General features: G+C 45.7%; 1 protein-coding gene across 3 annotated transcripts in view; it reads left to right on the top strand.

Annotated features, from left to right (window-relative positions):
• Positions 1–11,894: 11,894 nt before the first annotated feature.
• The window catches only part of TAB3 (TGF-beta activated kinase 1 (MAP3K7) binding protein 3), a 44,541-nt gene continuing 40,388 nt past the window's right edge, over positions 11,895–16,047 (top strand). Inside the window, exon 1 of one of the 3 annotated variants that reach the window (XM_066577949.1) lies at positions 11,895–12,235. The gene's annotated coding sequence lies outside the window, so the exon portion shown is untranslated. The remainder of the gene's footprint in view (positions 12,236–16,047) is intronic. The other 2 variants (XM_066577943.1, XM_066577935.1) reach the window with 2 other exon arrangements.

Raw genomic sequence — 16,047 nt, 5'->3', positions numbered from 1 at the left:
TTTATATTTTTTTGTTTGTGTGTTAGCCCATTTATGTCTTTTAATATATCCCTAATAAAGAATTTATATTTTAGTCTGTTACTGTGAAAAGGGCTTAGCTTTAGTTCTATAGACTTTTTCCGTCCCTGTGACAAGCAGATTTTACCCAGTTAACAGAGTTTGAGATGGGAGCATTATAGGAATGCGAGAAGCTGGATGGTCATTACTGCGCACCATCTGGGCCATTCTAACAAGACTATTAGTAGATGTTGGGAACAATGGATGCATGAGGGCACGCATACAAGGCAATTCTGCTTAGGTCACCTTCAACAGACCACCAGTAGAAAGGAATGTCTGATTGTCTGACAAGCACACGCAGCTCCATCTGTTTTGTTGTCCGCCCTCCAGGGACAGGAGGCACCAATGTTACAGGCCCCTGTATCCATTTGAACCATTTCCAGGCTATTTACTAAGGGACATTTAGTCTCACGATGCCTATTACTTGTACTGCCTTTGACACCCACCCACTGTCAGCCATCTGAGAACGCCAACTTCGACAGCCTATGAATTTGCACGATCTAGAGGCTTAACTCCAGCAAATGTAGACCAATATGCCACAGGATACCATACAGAACCTATATGCATCCATGCTCACCCATGTTACATCTTGCATACAAGCTAGAGGCAGCCCAAAAAGTGTTCAGTTTTCAACAACAAATTACTCTTTTTATTGTAATTACTTACTGGGATGAAGGAAAACCTCGCAGGGATTTTCTGGGGTAGGGTGGGAGTGTACCTAGAAATATAAGCCCTAACCCAAAAAGAAGCCCTAGCTGCAGGAAAAAATAATAATACATCACCTAGAAGCGCAGCATGAGCCAATTACAACCGACACTTAATGAGCCAATTCTCTTACTGGAGGCGGGGTATTCAACCTACGTTAACAGGAAATGTTTGCTCGGTCACTGCTGAGGATGATAAGAAAGAATTCCGGCGCGCGTGGAGAGCAAAGAGAGGTATGGGGAACGGCATCTGCGAGGTAAGTTTTTTTTTTCATGTAGTGTAGCTAGGGCTTATTTTGGGGGATAGCTTATATTTCAAGCGCGCGCACACACACACACACAACAATCATCTTATTATCAGGGTAGGTCTTATTTTCAGGGAAACACAGTATATTTTTTTAAATTGCTCAAAAGGGACAAATATCCCATGTATGTATAAATGTTTTTGAGGTGACTCCATAACCAACCAGTGTGTGTCTGGGAGATTTATCAGTTGTGGTAGAGAGCTATTTCACCAAAAGGGAGTCTCAAGAGAGGTTCCTCTATACCCAGTTATCTGTTTTTCCCATTGGCAGACCTGGGTGGCTAGTCTACTCCAGCACAGACCAAAATAATATTTCAGATACAAAGTCTTTGGTGTCACGGAAACCAATCAGTTCCTCTGATTTCACTGGCTGTTCCAAATTGCTTATCAGAGAAAATGTGCACGGGAAGAAACTTGACACTGACAGACTATTAAAGCCAGTGTGCTTCTACGTTATATCAGGAAGTAACGTAACTTTTTACAGACAAAGCAATGCATCAGAAAAGAGTAGTGTACAGAATGGTAATTGTATTCACACCAGATTGGTTACACAAAATGACATAACAGTGAAGATACATACCCTTAAAGTCATAAAAACTCAGGATAGGTTTTAATTTCTAACAATTACCATATGTTAACGCCTTAAGGTGTGTGTTACTATTAAAACATGTGACTTCTAAGAAACAAGGAGAAACAAAACACGTAATGTGATCATCAACCTAAAAATGTAAAGGTCGGTGCGAGTAGCTTCTCTTATCAGTGGAGTGGTCCTGCGTTGCTCCCAGGCCAGCTTTCCTCTGAGAACCATGCGTAGGGGAGAATACAAGAATCTTGCCCATACAAGCGTAAAATATTAGGTGTGTTTGCATAGGCTGATTTGAGAAATACAGAAATTGCATAGAAAGTATATCTATTTATATATAAAGGCAAAAGCCCTCACTCGCTCACTGACTGGACGCTAATTCTCTAACTTACCGATGTCGTACAAACATGAAATTTGGCACAACCATTAGGAAAAGTAAATGGGTCACGACGTGATCATTCAATTCTAAGTGCAAAAGTAAGTGACCCCCTGTATTATGTAACTTCCCGATGTCGTACAAATGAGAAATTTGGCATGCCCATTCATTAGGTCTAAATAACAAAAGTAAAGGGGTCACAACTCGTTTATTCAATGCTTAGTTCAAAAGTATTGGCACCGCTGTGTAATGTACCTAATCTAATTCTCTAACTCCCTGGTGTCGCACAAGTGTTAAACTTGGCACGACCCTTCTTTAGGTCCTAAATAGGAAAAGGGGTCACAACTTGATTATTCAATTCTAAGTGCAAAAGTAAGTGACCCCTAAGTAATATAAATAATAACACACATCTGTACCGCACAAACGTGAAATTTGGCACAAGCATTCTTTACATGCTAATAGGAAAAATAAAGGGGTTGCAACTTCAATTTTTAATTATAATCGTGAAAAACGGTGAAAACCCATGATACAAAGTAACGTGTTAGGCTGGATGAAGGCAACATCCATCTATTTCAGCCTGTAACATGACATAGTTATTTTCTCAGAAACCATAAAGCCTAGGGAAAAGATTTGTGTACTGAGGAGAATATACCTCACCTCTAATGTGTATATACTGAGGAGAATGTAATGCTCCTCTATGTGTATATACTAAGGAGAATCTAACTGACTTTTGTGTGCATATACTGAGGAGAATTACCTAAACTCTATGTGTATATGCTGAAAAGAATCTAACACTCCTCTATGTGTATATACTAAAGCGAATCTAACTGACCTCTATGTGCACATGCTGAGGAGAATCTACCTCACCTCTATGTGTACATACTGAAGAGAATATAACTGACCTCTGTGTGTATAAACTGAGGATAATATAACTGATCTCTATGTGTATATACTGAGAACAATCTAACTCACCTCTAAGTGCATATACTGAAAGAGACGCAAGGCCCAATCACTCTGCCAGTTCCAACTAATTTGTGTAATCACCTGAACTCTTCTACTATTAGAGGTAGATTTCCCAGGCATAAAACCTGATTGATCGAGGTGTACAAAGTCATGAATAGCTAGATTTGGTCGGGTTGCCAGGACTTTGGTTAGAATTTTATAATCTGTGTTTAAGAGAGAGATGGCTCAAAAAGAGCCACACTGCTCTGGGTTCACATCAGGTTTTAATATCAGTAGTATATAGAGATGAGCGAACACCAAAATGTTCGGGTGTTCGTTATTCGGAACGAACTTCCCGTGATGCTCGAGGGTTCGTTTCGAACAACGAACCCCATTGAAGTCAATGGGCGACCAGAACATTTTTGTATTTCGCCGATGCTCGCTAAGGTTTTCATGTGTGAAAATCTGGGCAATTCAGGAAAGTGATGGGAATGACACAGTGACGGATAGGGCAGGCGAGGGGCTACATGGTGGGCTGCATCTCAAGTTCACAGGTCCCACTATTAAGCCACAATAGCGGCAAGAGTGCCCCCCCCCCCCACTGTCAGCATAAAGATCGTTCTCCTCTGCCACAGCTGTAACAGCTGTAGCAGAGAAGAACGATGTTTGCCCATTGAATTCAATGGAGCCAGCAATACAGCATGTTCCACTGAATGCAATGGGCTGCCGGCGATCGCAGGATGAATGGTCGGAAAGGGGTTAAATATATAACCCCTTTCCTGCAATTCATCCAGAAATGTGTTACACTAAAAATATATACCGGCGTATAAGGCGACCGGGCGTATAAGACGCCCCCCCAACTGTCACCTTATACGCCGGTAATACAGTGGAGCAAAGAATAAAAAGCATTACTCACTTTTTCAGATGATCTGCGGCGCTCCTGCAGGCTGTCGCTCCCTCCTAATCCACGGCAGAGTATTCCTTTCTGCACGAAAGGCTTGAAATCCCCGCCTCCAGAAACACAGCCAATCACAGCCAATGACAATGATGTCATTGAATGGCTGTGATTGGCTTGAAATCCCCGCCTCCAGAAACACAGCCAATCACAGCCATTCAATGACATCATTGTCATTGGCTGTGATTGGCTGAAGGCACATGTGTTTCTGGAGGCAGGGATTTAAAGCCTTTCGTGGAGAAAGGAATAGTCTGCCGGGAACCAGGAAGGAGCGACAGCCTGCAGGAGCGCCGCAGATCATCTGAAAAAGTGAGTAATGATTTTTATTCTTTGCTCCACTGTATTACCGGCGTATAAGGTGACAGTTGGGGGGTCGTCTTATACGCCCGGTCGCCTTATACGCCGGTATATATTTTTAGTGTAACACATTTCTGGATGAATTGCAGGAAAGGGGTTATATATTTAACCCCTTTCCGACCATTCATCCTGCGATCGCCGGCAGCCCATTGCATTCAGTGGAACATGCTGTATTGCTGGCTCCATTGAATTCAATGGGCAAACATCGTTCTTCTCTGCTACAGCTGTTACAGCTGTGCCAGAGAAGAAGGATTTCTCTTCTATATGTTCTCAATGGGGTCAGCGCTGCTGCCGCCGGCCCCATTGAGCGCATATAGAATGCATCCATAGCGAACCGCGGGAGGGGCAGACTTTTATATCAGGCGGACACCTTATCTCCCCAGCCACTCACAGCAGGGGGGTGGTATAGGGCTTAAACGTTGCAGGGGGAAGTTGTAATGCCTTCCCTGTCTTTATATTGGCCAAAAAAAAGCGCTAACGTCTCAGGGAAGAAAGTTAAATTAACCAGAACACCGCATGGTGTTCGTTACGAGTAACGAACATCCCGAACACCCTAATATTCGCACGAATATCAAGCTCGGACGAACGCGTTCGCTCATCTCTAGTCGTATAGTAACCTCAGAAAATGAGTCTGAGAAACGGCCTTCTGCAAATACCCTCTCATAAATGGAGAGCAGTTGTGGAATTAGCATCTCTCTATATTGTATGTCTATTTCACCATAGGCAGATCATCTGATCCTGATGCCTTTTCCCTAGCCATAGATAATAGAGCTTCCTCATTCTCATATGGGGTAATGGGGGAATCTAGTAAGTATACATGGTCGTCAAGGAGTGGTGGGAATCTGATAGTATCCAAGGAAGCTCACAGCTCCTCAATAGTATATGTAATCTGGGACTTGTAGAAGATGCTATAGAATTGTCTAAATCTTTTAAGTATATCATTGGGTTCAGTAAGTATAAAGTTGTCTGAGGATAATATCCTCAGTATAGTGGGGGAATGAATGCTGACTAACCATACATGCCAATAATTTACTAGATTGGTTAACTAGTTCAAAGCGCCCTCTCCTTCAATAATTGCAGGTATTCCCTGCCCAATCGATAGTCTATTTTAACCCCTTAATGACGGAGCTTTTTTGTTTTTTTCTATTTTTGTTTTTTCCTCCTCTCTTTTAAAAAAAACGTAACTCCTTTATTTATCCATCGACATAGCTGTATGAGGGCTTGTTTTTTTGCGGGACGAGTTGTATTTTTCAATGGTACTATATATTACACCATATAATGTACTGAAATTTTTTTTTAAAATTTTAAGTGGCGAGAAATGGAAAAAAAACGACATTCTGCCATCTTTCCGTGTGTCCTGCTTCCTACGGCGCACAAACTTCAACAAAAATGACATGATAACTTTATTCTATGGTTCAGTATGATTACTACGATCCCAAACTTACATAGTTTTTTTTGTTGTACTACTTGTATTTTTTTTTTAAGATATTTAATTTTTAAAAAAATTATTTTCTGCCTCTATTTTCTGCGCACAATAACTTTTTTATTTTACTGTCGACATAGTTGTGTGAGGGCTCATTTCGTGCAGTATGTCCTGTCATTTCCGATGATACAAACGACTTATTAATCGCTTTTTATTATATTTTTTCTTGGAGATGGGGGGGGGGGGACCAAAAAAAGCGCATTTCTGGCGTTATCTATTTTTTCGGACAACGTTCACCGCGCGCGGTAAATAATGCATTACTTTGATAGATCGGACTTTTTCAGATGTAGCGATACCAAATACGTATTTTTACTTTATTATTTAGATTTTTTTATTGCAAATATGGTAAAAGGGTTTTTCTTTGAACTTTTATTACTTTTTTTAATAATTAGTAAAACTTTACAGTTTTTCTTTTTACACTTTCCTTTAGTCCCCATGGGGGACCACAACCATGCGATGCTTTGATCGCTCCTGCAGTGTAATTTAATGCCACAACGTTACATCATACTGCATTCTGACAGTCAGCCTACCAAGCCACCCCACAGGAACGGCTTGATGGGCAGTATGCCAAGACAGCCTTTCAGAAGGCTCCCGGCTGCCATGATACCTGCACAGCTCCCCCGATGTCACCGCAAGAGGGCTGTACGGTACTCCCGAACAATGTTCGGCATTTAAAGGGGTAATAGCGGCGATCATCCATGCGGCCGATTGCAGCTATTGCTCGCGGGTGTTAGCTGTAATAAACAGCTGATGTCCGCGCTGTTTTGAGGGAGATAGCGCCACTATCTCCCTCCATACACGTCCTTCAATGGCAAGATGTAAAAACACTATGGGGCCGTCACTAAGGGGTTAAAGATATGCCAACTGATAACTAGAATTCTGAGGCTCTTGGTGTAACCTTATTACATTGTACATGCCAATGTAGAGGAGGATAAAAAACTGTTCTTAGATTGTAAGATTGTTTACTACAAATAGTAGTGTACAATATCTTTTTCACTATATCAAACTAAATTCGATATATATGCTTTCTTTTTTTCTTTTCTAGCATTAAAATGTTAATGTTCTCCTGCTACAACTAACAAACAGTCATATACTCACCTCTCCTGGCTCCCCGCTGTGTCCAGCACCACCACCCATGTGACATCATGTTTACAGGGCGCAAGTCTGTTTATAGAATGCCACTGACTGCTGCAGCCAATGACAGAGCTCAGCGCGTGGATGCTGAGGTTGGTCATTGGCTGCAGCAGCCTGTCACGTTCTGTACTGCAGCCAGTAAAGAAACACCAGAGACCGAGGACCGAGCAACAGTGTGGGAGAGCCGGTAGAGGTGAGTATATGTTCTTGCAGGGGAAACATAGCTTTAAGAAAAAAAAATCTCTTTACGTCTAGTAGTTTAGTATGTTGTGCTGCTCTGATTCCAGTTTCTTCAGAAGAAATATAAAAACGTTCATGAAATTGACTGTTTTGGGGAAAAAAAGCAGCTAAGAGTGTTCACACCCGTTGTTTTGTTTTTCCCTCTCCATGGAAACGTAGTAGAACTAGAACTGCCTGTTTACAGTATTCGCTGCCTTTCTGAGTCAGAAAGACTATGTGATGACATACTTTTGCACTTCCTCCTGTCAAAATTCTCAGCTTACATGTCAACAGAAGTCCTGCCAGGCCTCATCCCCGGTTTGAAATGAAAAATATGTCAATTACCTCCCCAGTTACTATCCTTCATGCATCAAGTTTCCATCAGTTAGCTAAATATATAAATGCAAGATTGGTGTTCGCCAAATTTTATTAATACGTCTTAAAGCAAATCCCGACAAATGATCATTTACTGACTGAACAAGATGTGTAACAATTCTATATTATTTAAAGGAGTTATCTGTTGGCATATCTCATCACCGGGACTACTCTAGCACTACAGTGCTTATGCCACTCTTTATTTGAAGGCCCGCTATAAGTACTAGTTGCAGCATTCTTCCTGTCTATAAGAATGAAGATGGTGGTGGTAACGTAATTTAGTCATGTGACCGCTTTCTCGGCCGTTCCCCTGGCTCCATCCAGCTCTATGCTGCTTATATCTGCATGTGCACTGAAAGAGTTCAGCACATACATAAAAGTGGAACTGGAACCCCTTTAGGGACAGTTCCCTCGGTGGCCTAGGACAATGAGGGGCTTTCATGTCATTGTCCCTGGTGGTCTAAGGCTGATCATTCTGCTTTCCCTACCTTAGAACACGCTCACACGAGCGTATGCGTAAAATTCTGCATGTATAAATGCAGCGTTTTACCACTGTGTGAGCCGGTGTTTCACTGTGCTTGGCAGCGATTTTGGACTGCACATTACAGCGTATCTCAAGCTTGCTGTCATGCGCAGTTTTTCAGCGTTTTTTTTATTTACCGCTGTCGCTTAGTAGTGGTGCGTATAAACGCCACACATATGCAATGTAATTGTGTATGAAAAGTGTTTATTATGCTCCCATACAGAAAAATTGGGCTCTATCGCTCGGAACACACTGTAAAATAGAACATGATGCGTTCTTTTTTACGTGCATATTATACGCTATATATATGCAAATGTGACTGGATCAATGAAAATGAATCTATTTTCCTGGTTCCAGTCACAGCGTATTATGTGCGCTTAATGTGCAATTAAATTACGTTCATATGAGCCTGCCCTTATTTACCAAGATCATAGAGATCACGTAAAGCTTGTGATGGGCCCGACTGGTCCACATGAGCCTTAAGCTCCAAGTGCCCGGCGGCAGCTGCTGCTGCTACAGCCTCTCACTCTGGCTGCAGCCAACCTCCCTCTGAGTGTGCCAAGAACTGATACTTCTTTCTTACTTCCTGCCACACCCACAGGTTTTTTCTCTCATTTCTGGTAACAGAATGCCAGTCAACAGCCCCCTACAGGCCATTCTATGTACTGCCCTTGTATACTACTCATACATGTCTGCCAACTACTTAATGCATGTGAAAGCCTCTTGATTGTCCTATCAAAGTAATGGATTTCAATGTCAGATTCTTTGGTGCGCCAAAATAAAAGTTGCTCCCAGACACGGTTGGTTGTCTCCTATTCCCTAGTGAAATAAATTCCCCATAGCTGATGAGTTTATGGGGAAGGTCAGTTGAAGAAGGGGTTATTCAACTTATAAGAAAGTTTAAAAAAATGCAAATGGTGTAAAACAAAAAAAAGGAAAGCAGAGTTCTCACATTATCTTTTTCCCAGTGATCCACCTCAGAAGCTATTGTGGTCCTTGTTAACTAGTGGGCAGCATCCTAGCATCGCAGCTCAGCAATGGAAGCCTTGATGCTAGTAGTACAATATGTGTCCATGACCACAATGCCCACTGATTGGCTGCAGCAGTCACATGTCGTCTGTAAAAAAAAAAGAGCTGAGTACTGCTTTTTTTTGTTGCTTCACAACAAACTATGGGGCAAATGGTGCAACCTCTGGCAAAGGCAGTACTCTCAAGTGTATCCATATCCTCAGAAAGTGGATATAGTTAAAAACTACGTCGGAGTCTATCTGACACATCATGGTTCCCTGTGCAACCCACTCCTTCCCCCGTCTCCAGCACTCATACTCCCGGCAGGCATTGAGCCATGCGGGCAGCCACAAGGTGTTAGGAAGCAGCGTGTGTGAGGAAGTGAGTGCTGCACTGACGGCCAGGTTTGTTTTGGATAGGAGAGAGGGGAATTAGAGGGGCATTCTGGGGAAGTTATTACTGTGTGGGTATACTATTATTTTATGGCACTTGTGCTGTATGGGGCACAAAGGTATTATTACTATGGGGACACCTGGGAAGGGTATTAGAGGTAGTGGCCGGACGGGAAAAGTGTGAAGAGACGAGTCATGGCTGGAAGAAGTCACGAGTCTGGGCAAAAATATAAAAACGATGAAAATGCATACACTGGCTGTGATCACTGGAGGTAACTGCACTGTAATCACTGTGTGGAACTGTTATCTGACCGCTATTTTCTGACTGCATCATTTAGGGCTAAGTGACCAGACGTCTGGATTTAGCCGGGACAGTCCCACTTTGGAAGCCTGTGTCACGCTTCTCCCAGGGTCCTAAGCAGGACAGCTTTTTGTCCCGCTTTTGGGACATCTGGTCATATTGATATTTAATTGCAAGCTGATATTCAGCCGGGGTGCCGCGGCTCCCCAGTTAGTAATCACTCAGTAGCACTGCTGCGGGATGCACACACTGACAGCAGTGTGTGCACCTGGGATCCTCCTCCCCTGGCCTTTCATCCGTGGTTCCGCAGGAGGAGAGAAAAAGGTTGGAGGCGCCTGGGCGCTCACACTTCCGCCCACAGCTGCGCTGAGCAAAGGAGCAGCTGTGCTCTTAAGACAAGGAGGAGGTAAGTATATCAGCCTTAGAGGGACCATTGTGGGGGTGACTATTAATACTGGGCCGATATAGGGAACACTATTAATAATAGTGGTAATAGTATTACTACTGGGGACACTATGAGGGTCATTACTGCTACCGGTGCCAATAAAAGGGACACAATTACTACTGAGGCCACTGTGGGGGACACTATTACCACTGTGGCCAATAAAGGGAACACTATTATTACTGAGACCACTGTGACGGTCACTATCATTACTGGGGACAATAAAGGGGACACTATCACTACTGAGGCCACTGTTGGGGACACTATTACTACTGAGGCTACTGTGAGGGTCAATATTGCTACTGGGACCAAAAAATGTGACACTATCACTATTGAGGCCACTGTGGGAGACATTATTACTACTGAGGCCACTGTGGGGGTCACTATTACTACTGAGGCGACTGTGGGGGGGCTCACTATTACTACTGGGGCCACTGTGAGAGTCACTATTACTACTGGGGCCAATAAAGGGGATACTACGGTATCACTACTGAGACCACTGTGGGGACACTATTACTACTGAGGCCACTGTGGGGGTCACTATTACTACTGAGGTCACTTTGGGGGACACTAGTACTACTGGGGCTAATATAGGGATCACTGTTACTACTAGGGGCCGATATAGGGGTCACTATCACTACTGAGGCCACTGTGGGGGTCACTATTACTACTGGAGCCAATATAGGGGTTACTATTACTAATGTGGCCACTGTGGGGTCCCTATTACTACTGAGGTCACTGTGGGGGTCACTATTACTATTGAGGCCACTGTAGGAGTCACTATTACTACTGAGGCCACACTGCCCGCGGCAGCGTACTTCAAGCTGACTTAGGGTGTGCGGAGTGTCCACAGCAGAAATTTCTGAGGCAAATTACGCATCCCAAAAACAGACTGATTTTGCATGGAAATCATTTGCTTACTTGCAGCTGATTTGGTACTACTAGATTGACCCGATGTATGCTATGCGAAATAGAATGTTTCAGAAGTGGTGGTTGTGAACTTCTAAATCTGCCTGCTTAGGTGATTGTATTTGGAGCACATATCTGATATAGACACATATCTCTGTCTCTTACTGTCTTTCTCTCTCTCTGTTTATCTATCTCATTGTCTGTCTCTCTGTTTGTCTCTCTCTCTCTCTCTATCTGTCTTTCTCTGGGTCTCTCTATTGATCTGTCTTTCTATTGCTCTCTCTGTCTATCGCTCTTGTTCTGTCTACCACTCTCGTTCTGGTATTGTAGTAATTGTAATGACCCATAGAATAAAGTTATCGGGTCATTTTTGTTGCAGTTTGTGCGCCGTAGAAACAAGACGCAACGAAAGATGGTGGAATGTCGTTTTTTTCCATTTCTCTCCACTTAAATGTTTTTAAAGTTTTCAGTACATTATATGGTACTGTTGAAAAATACAACTCGTCACGCCAAAAACAAGCCCTCATACAGCAACGTCGATAGATACATAAAGGAGTTACGATTTCTTAAAATGGGGGAGGAAAAAACCAAAATGATAAAAAGCAAAAAGGCTCTGTCACTAAGGGGTTAATCAGCCCTGTACCGTTTATAAGGATTGAGGTGAAAGCATACATCATGATAAGCCCCGCCCCGACCACACCCCCGCATCTGACCACACCTTTCGCCCCACCCTTAACCACACCCCTCCGCCCCGCTCTGACCGTGGGAAGATTAGGTCCCCTTAGTTTAGGGCCACATTGTTAATATAGGACATATTTGTGCTCCTGCCGCTCCCTGTGAGGGGTGACAGCCGGCCGCACACAGTGCGCGTCCACAACACTAGTGACTGCGCGCTCACACCCGGCAGTTCCCGCGAGAGCCCCGGGAGCGCGCACACACCCCGCCGCCCCTCACCGGCGTCACCGCACCACGGGACCGGATCCAGGAAGTGCGCGGCTCAGTGCAGCGGCTCCGCAGCTCGGCAGTGCACCGGCTTGCTGACGTCACCGGGCCTGTGGGGAGAAGCTGGTGGGAGCCGCTCCCGGCATGGAGCAGTGACGGTCCGGGGGTGAGCGGCTCTGGGACAGCTGGCCGTGGGCATGGGAGATGAATGAGCACAGCTGTCGTGCAGGTAACGTGTGCCCGGGGGGCAGGTGCAGGGTATGGTGCCCATCGGATCAGTCCCAGTGGCAGACCGTTAACCCTGTCCTTCCATGGGCTGGCAGTGACGGGCGGTCCCCGTGTACAGCTTTATCTGCTGTTGTCAGTGGATGGAATCAGAAGTGGCTGCATCCCTTTAAGTGCCATTCGTGGGTTAAAGGGACCGGACACTTTACATTTATATGTGAGCGCCTCTTCCATGTGTGGTGGTATAAACAGATAGTATCCGCACCGCCACCTTGTTCTGTATGCCCAGCGCTTCAACATGGCAGCTGAAGATGGGGCATGTCCGCTGTCAGCGGCCCCTATAGACGAAGGGTCATGGAGTAATTATTGTTCAGCTAGTCGTTGGTGCACGGAGAGCCGCTCGTTAGTGTTTACACGCAGTGCTGCTTGCTCGTTAGTTGCTTGTAGAGATATCAGTAAGGCCGGCTGCACACGGGCGGATCAGCATTGTGGAATCCAGATCGGGGTCCACGGGAATCGCAGAGAAAAATGGCAGCATGTTGTATTTTTGCGCAGATGGCTTCCATTGAAGTCAATGGATGCTCTCCGATCCGCGGCCCGTCCGCAGTGACATCACCTAGTAATTGACCTGGGAAAAGTAGGGGTTTTTAAAAACAAATCTGTACTGCGCATGTCTCATGGCGAGCCGTGCGGACCGTCCTCAGTACAGAAGAGAAGTACAGCTGGTACATGCGGATGCCAGCCTGCATACAGAATCCAACCCGCCTGGGTGCAGCCGGCATTATAGAGCGACTTCCATACAAAGTCATCTTCAAATGTGAACAACTGTGACTTGACTTAACAGACTCCTTATCGGTATTATTGTATCTTGATGCCACCAGGAAGTCCTGAGGGAGCCAAGACTGACGGGGAGAGGTGGGTGACGCCCACTGCACCTGATTGGCTGCACAGCAGGCTGGCCTCTAGGTCCTTGAAGGCCACTAAAAGTTGCTGGGAAAAGCATCCGCTGCCTTGCCACCGACCCACAAGGCGGAACCCCCCTCAGTGCTGTAGCGCAGCTCGGGCTACAAAGCACTGAGGCAAAAGCACTGGGAAGCGGCTTTTGCTGCACCCCCCCCCCCCCCCCCCCCCCAGATGTTACTTTCGTATTCTGGCCGCTGCAGGGAGGCCACAGGGCCGGCGGGAGAGACACTCAGAGCCGCTGGGCACGCGGTCCCCCCACCACCACCAGATGTAACTTTTGAAATCGTGGCTGCTGCAGGGAGGCCACAGGGCCAGCGGGACAGACACTGACCAGCAGCAGCCGCACCATCCAGGAGCACAGCAGGGATCACACAGCTGCGCAGGCCAGTCGCCTGCATGCATTAGAAGACAAGTGACCCAAAAGCGTCAGAGGGAATGCCACATGGACCGCGGCTCTCTGAAGCAGGGAGCCAACAGCAGCGGGACAGTGACACCAAGCCGGGTAATGGGTGCAGCACTGTGATGGGTAAGACAGAGGGAGGGAGTGCGGCTCACTTACATGGGATGCCGCTTCAGCCCCTCATCCATTGCGGCACCTTGTTGGACCATTACCTATTCCGCCAATCGGGAGCTAGGGGTATGACTGGCGTTTTCCCTAGCTTCTGGTGGCTTCAAGATACAATAATACCCTACTTTTCATCAACCAGCGACTATTTATTGGTAAGCTGTAACAAGTAGTGACTTATCACTCACCATTGAATGACTAATATTTGAATTCCCTCCTTAAGCATGTATCGGATAGTCACCCCGTGTAAAGGTGCCCGTACCCAGCGCTCGGCATGGAAAACTAGCCCATCCACTGTGTTAGTAAATAGAGGCAGCTGGTAGACTGGTCTGGTCATATGCCCCCCAGTGGCCAAGATGAAAAATAAAACGCCATATGGATATGGGCAGAAGCCTTACTAAACAAGGAGGCAGTGTTCTCAACAGAGGGCATCAGTGCCGGCCTATATTAAGTGGTGCCAACCCTCCTAGATCAGTCTAGATTTTTAATTGCTATCCCCACTCTACCTCCTATTTTGCTAGTTCTGGCCATGCCCCCACATGATGACATCACTGTGACTCACCACTGTGCGCTTGCTGGCTTCCGTGGTGGACCCAGGAATGCCAACTCCCAGGCAGTCTCATCTGTTATGTTGCATCTTGCTGCAGCCACCCCCTTCATGTTCCACAGCTCCGCGGTGGTTGGGGTCAGTACTGCAGCCCTCCTCACTCTCTGGGCACAGCCCACACCATTGGCTGCAAGTAACGGGGTTGGGATGGAGGTTAAGAGAGTGGGGCTATTCCTGTCACTTCAATAGAAGTAACTGCCACCTCCGGTAAGCCATGATGATGACCGTTGCAGATCCTCAGGGCCTGCTGAGAGTTGTAGTTTTACCAACCACTGATTAGCCCATTGGGCCTCATGAGACAGCTGTGTATTCCCTGGGCAGCACACAGACCCATTACGGCCTGTGAGGCTATTTATATGTGCCAGTTTTTACACGGACCAATGGTCTGTCCGAAAAAAATTTAAATCGCTGCTTGTTCTAGTCTGGTCCGTACCACGACTAGAACCTGCCATGTGCGCCAGCAGCGCAGTACAAATGTCCTCGGGCGGTCCGATGCCAGTCTGCAGGTGCAACTGAGTGCCTGACTGAAGCTGCACAGTAGTGCCCAATGGCTGCGCAAGTCATCATATGGTACTGCTGTGGGTGGGAGGGACTTAGCCATATGTGGCCCGTCAGTCCGTATGACATTAGTCTTGACCCCTTAAAGACCAGACTATTTTGTGCCTTATTGACCAGACCACTTATATATCTCCTTGTGTTTTTGTCTTTACACCCGTGTGATGACTTGTTTTTGCAGGATGAGTTGTATCTTCTTAATGGTGCCACTTTTAGGTTGCATATAGAGTATGTGGAGTTGGAATATTCTCATGTTATTACTAGAGGAGGTTGGGTGTGATTTGGGGTGGTTAGGTGTGTGGATTCGGTGTGGCCAGAGCTTAGGTAAACCGCCATGACGCGCCTAAATTGTCCCTCTTTTCATCCCTGTAAGACTGGGAGGCACGGCTGGTATGGCTTAGTGCTGCTTCCAGGACATTTGGAAAAATTGAATCATTGAATGGTAGAGTTGGAAGGTACCCCCAGGGTCTTCGGGTCCAACTCCCTGCTCAGTGCAGGATTCACTACATCACCCCAGACAGATATTTGTCCAGCCTTTGTCTGAACACTTCCATTGAAGGAGAACTCACCAACTCCCTTGGTAACCTGTTCCACTCATTGATCAACCTCACTGTCAAAGTTTTTTCTAATATCTAATTTGTGTCTCCTCCATTTCAGTGTCATCCCATTGCTTCTAGTCTTTCCTTGTACAAATGAGAATAGAGCTGATCCCTCTGCACTGTGACAGCCCTTCAGATATTTGTAGACAGCTATTAGGTCTCCTCTCAGCCTTCTTTTTTTGTAACTGCTATAAAATGAGATTCCCCTTTAAAGGATATTCCCATCTTGGCCAGTATTAAGGAAACACCTGAGCTGTGCAAGGCTGTATATCCCATAGAAGTAAATGGGACCACGCTTCACTACCAGGCACAGCCACTATTAAAGGGAACCTGTCACCAGGTTGATGCTGCCCCAACCCGGTAGCGGTCCGCACATTGCATCTGTGTATGTTTTCTTCTAAAATACTTTGGCACTTCTGAAGATGCTTTTGGGACAGGGCTCTGCACTAGCTCCCCCCCCCCCCCCCTCCCCATCATGTAGGGTTTCATCCTATACACAGAAGGGGAGAGTACTGTGACTTTAGGGG

The sequence above is a fragment of the Eleutherodactylus coqui genome, chromosome 1 (assembly GCF_035609145.1).
Source record: "Eleutherodactylus coqui strain aEleCoq1 chromosome 1, aEleCoq1.hap1, whole genome shotgun sequence".
In the NCBI taxonomy this organism is placed as follows: domain Eukaryota; kingdom Metazoa; phylum Chordata; class Amphibia; order Anura; family Eleutherodactylidae; genus Eleutherodactylus; species Eleutherodactylus coqui.
The sequence above is the reverse complement of the archived record's forward strand: the minus strand, read 5'-3'. Positions and strand labels throughout refer to the sequence as shown.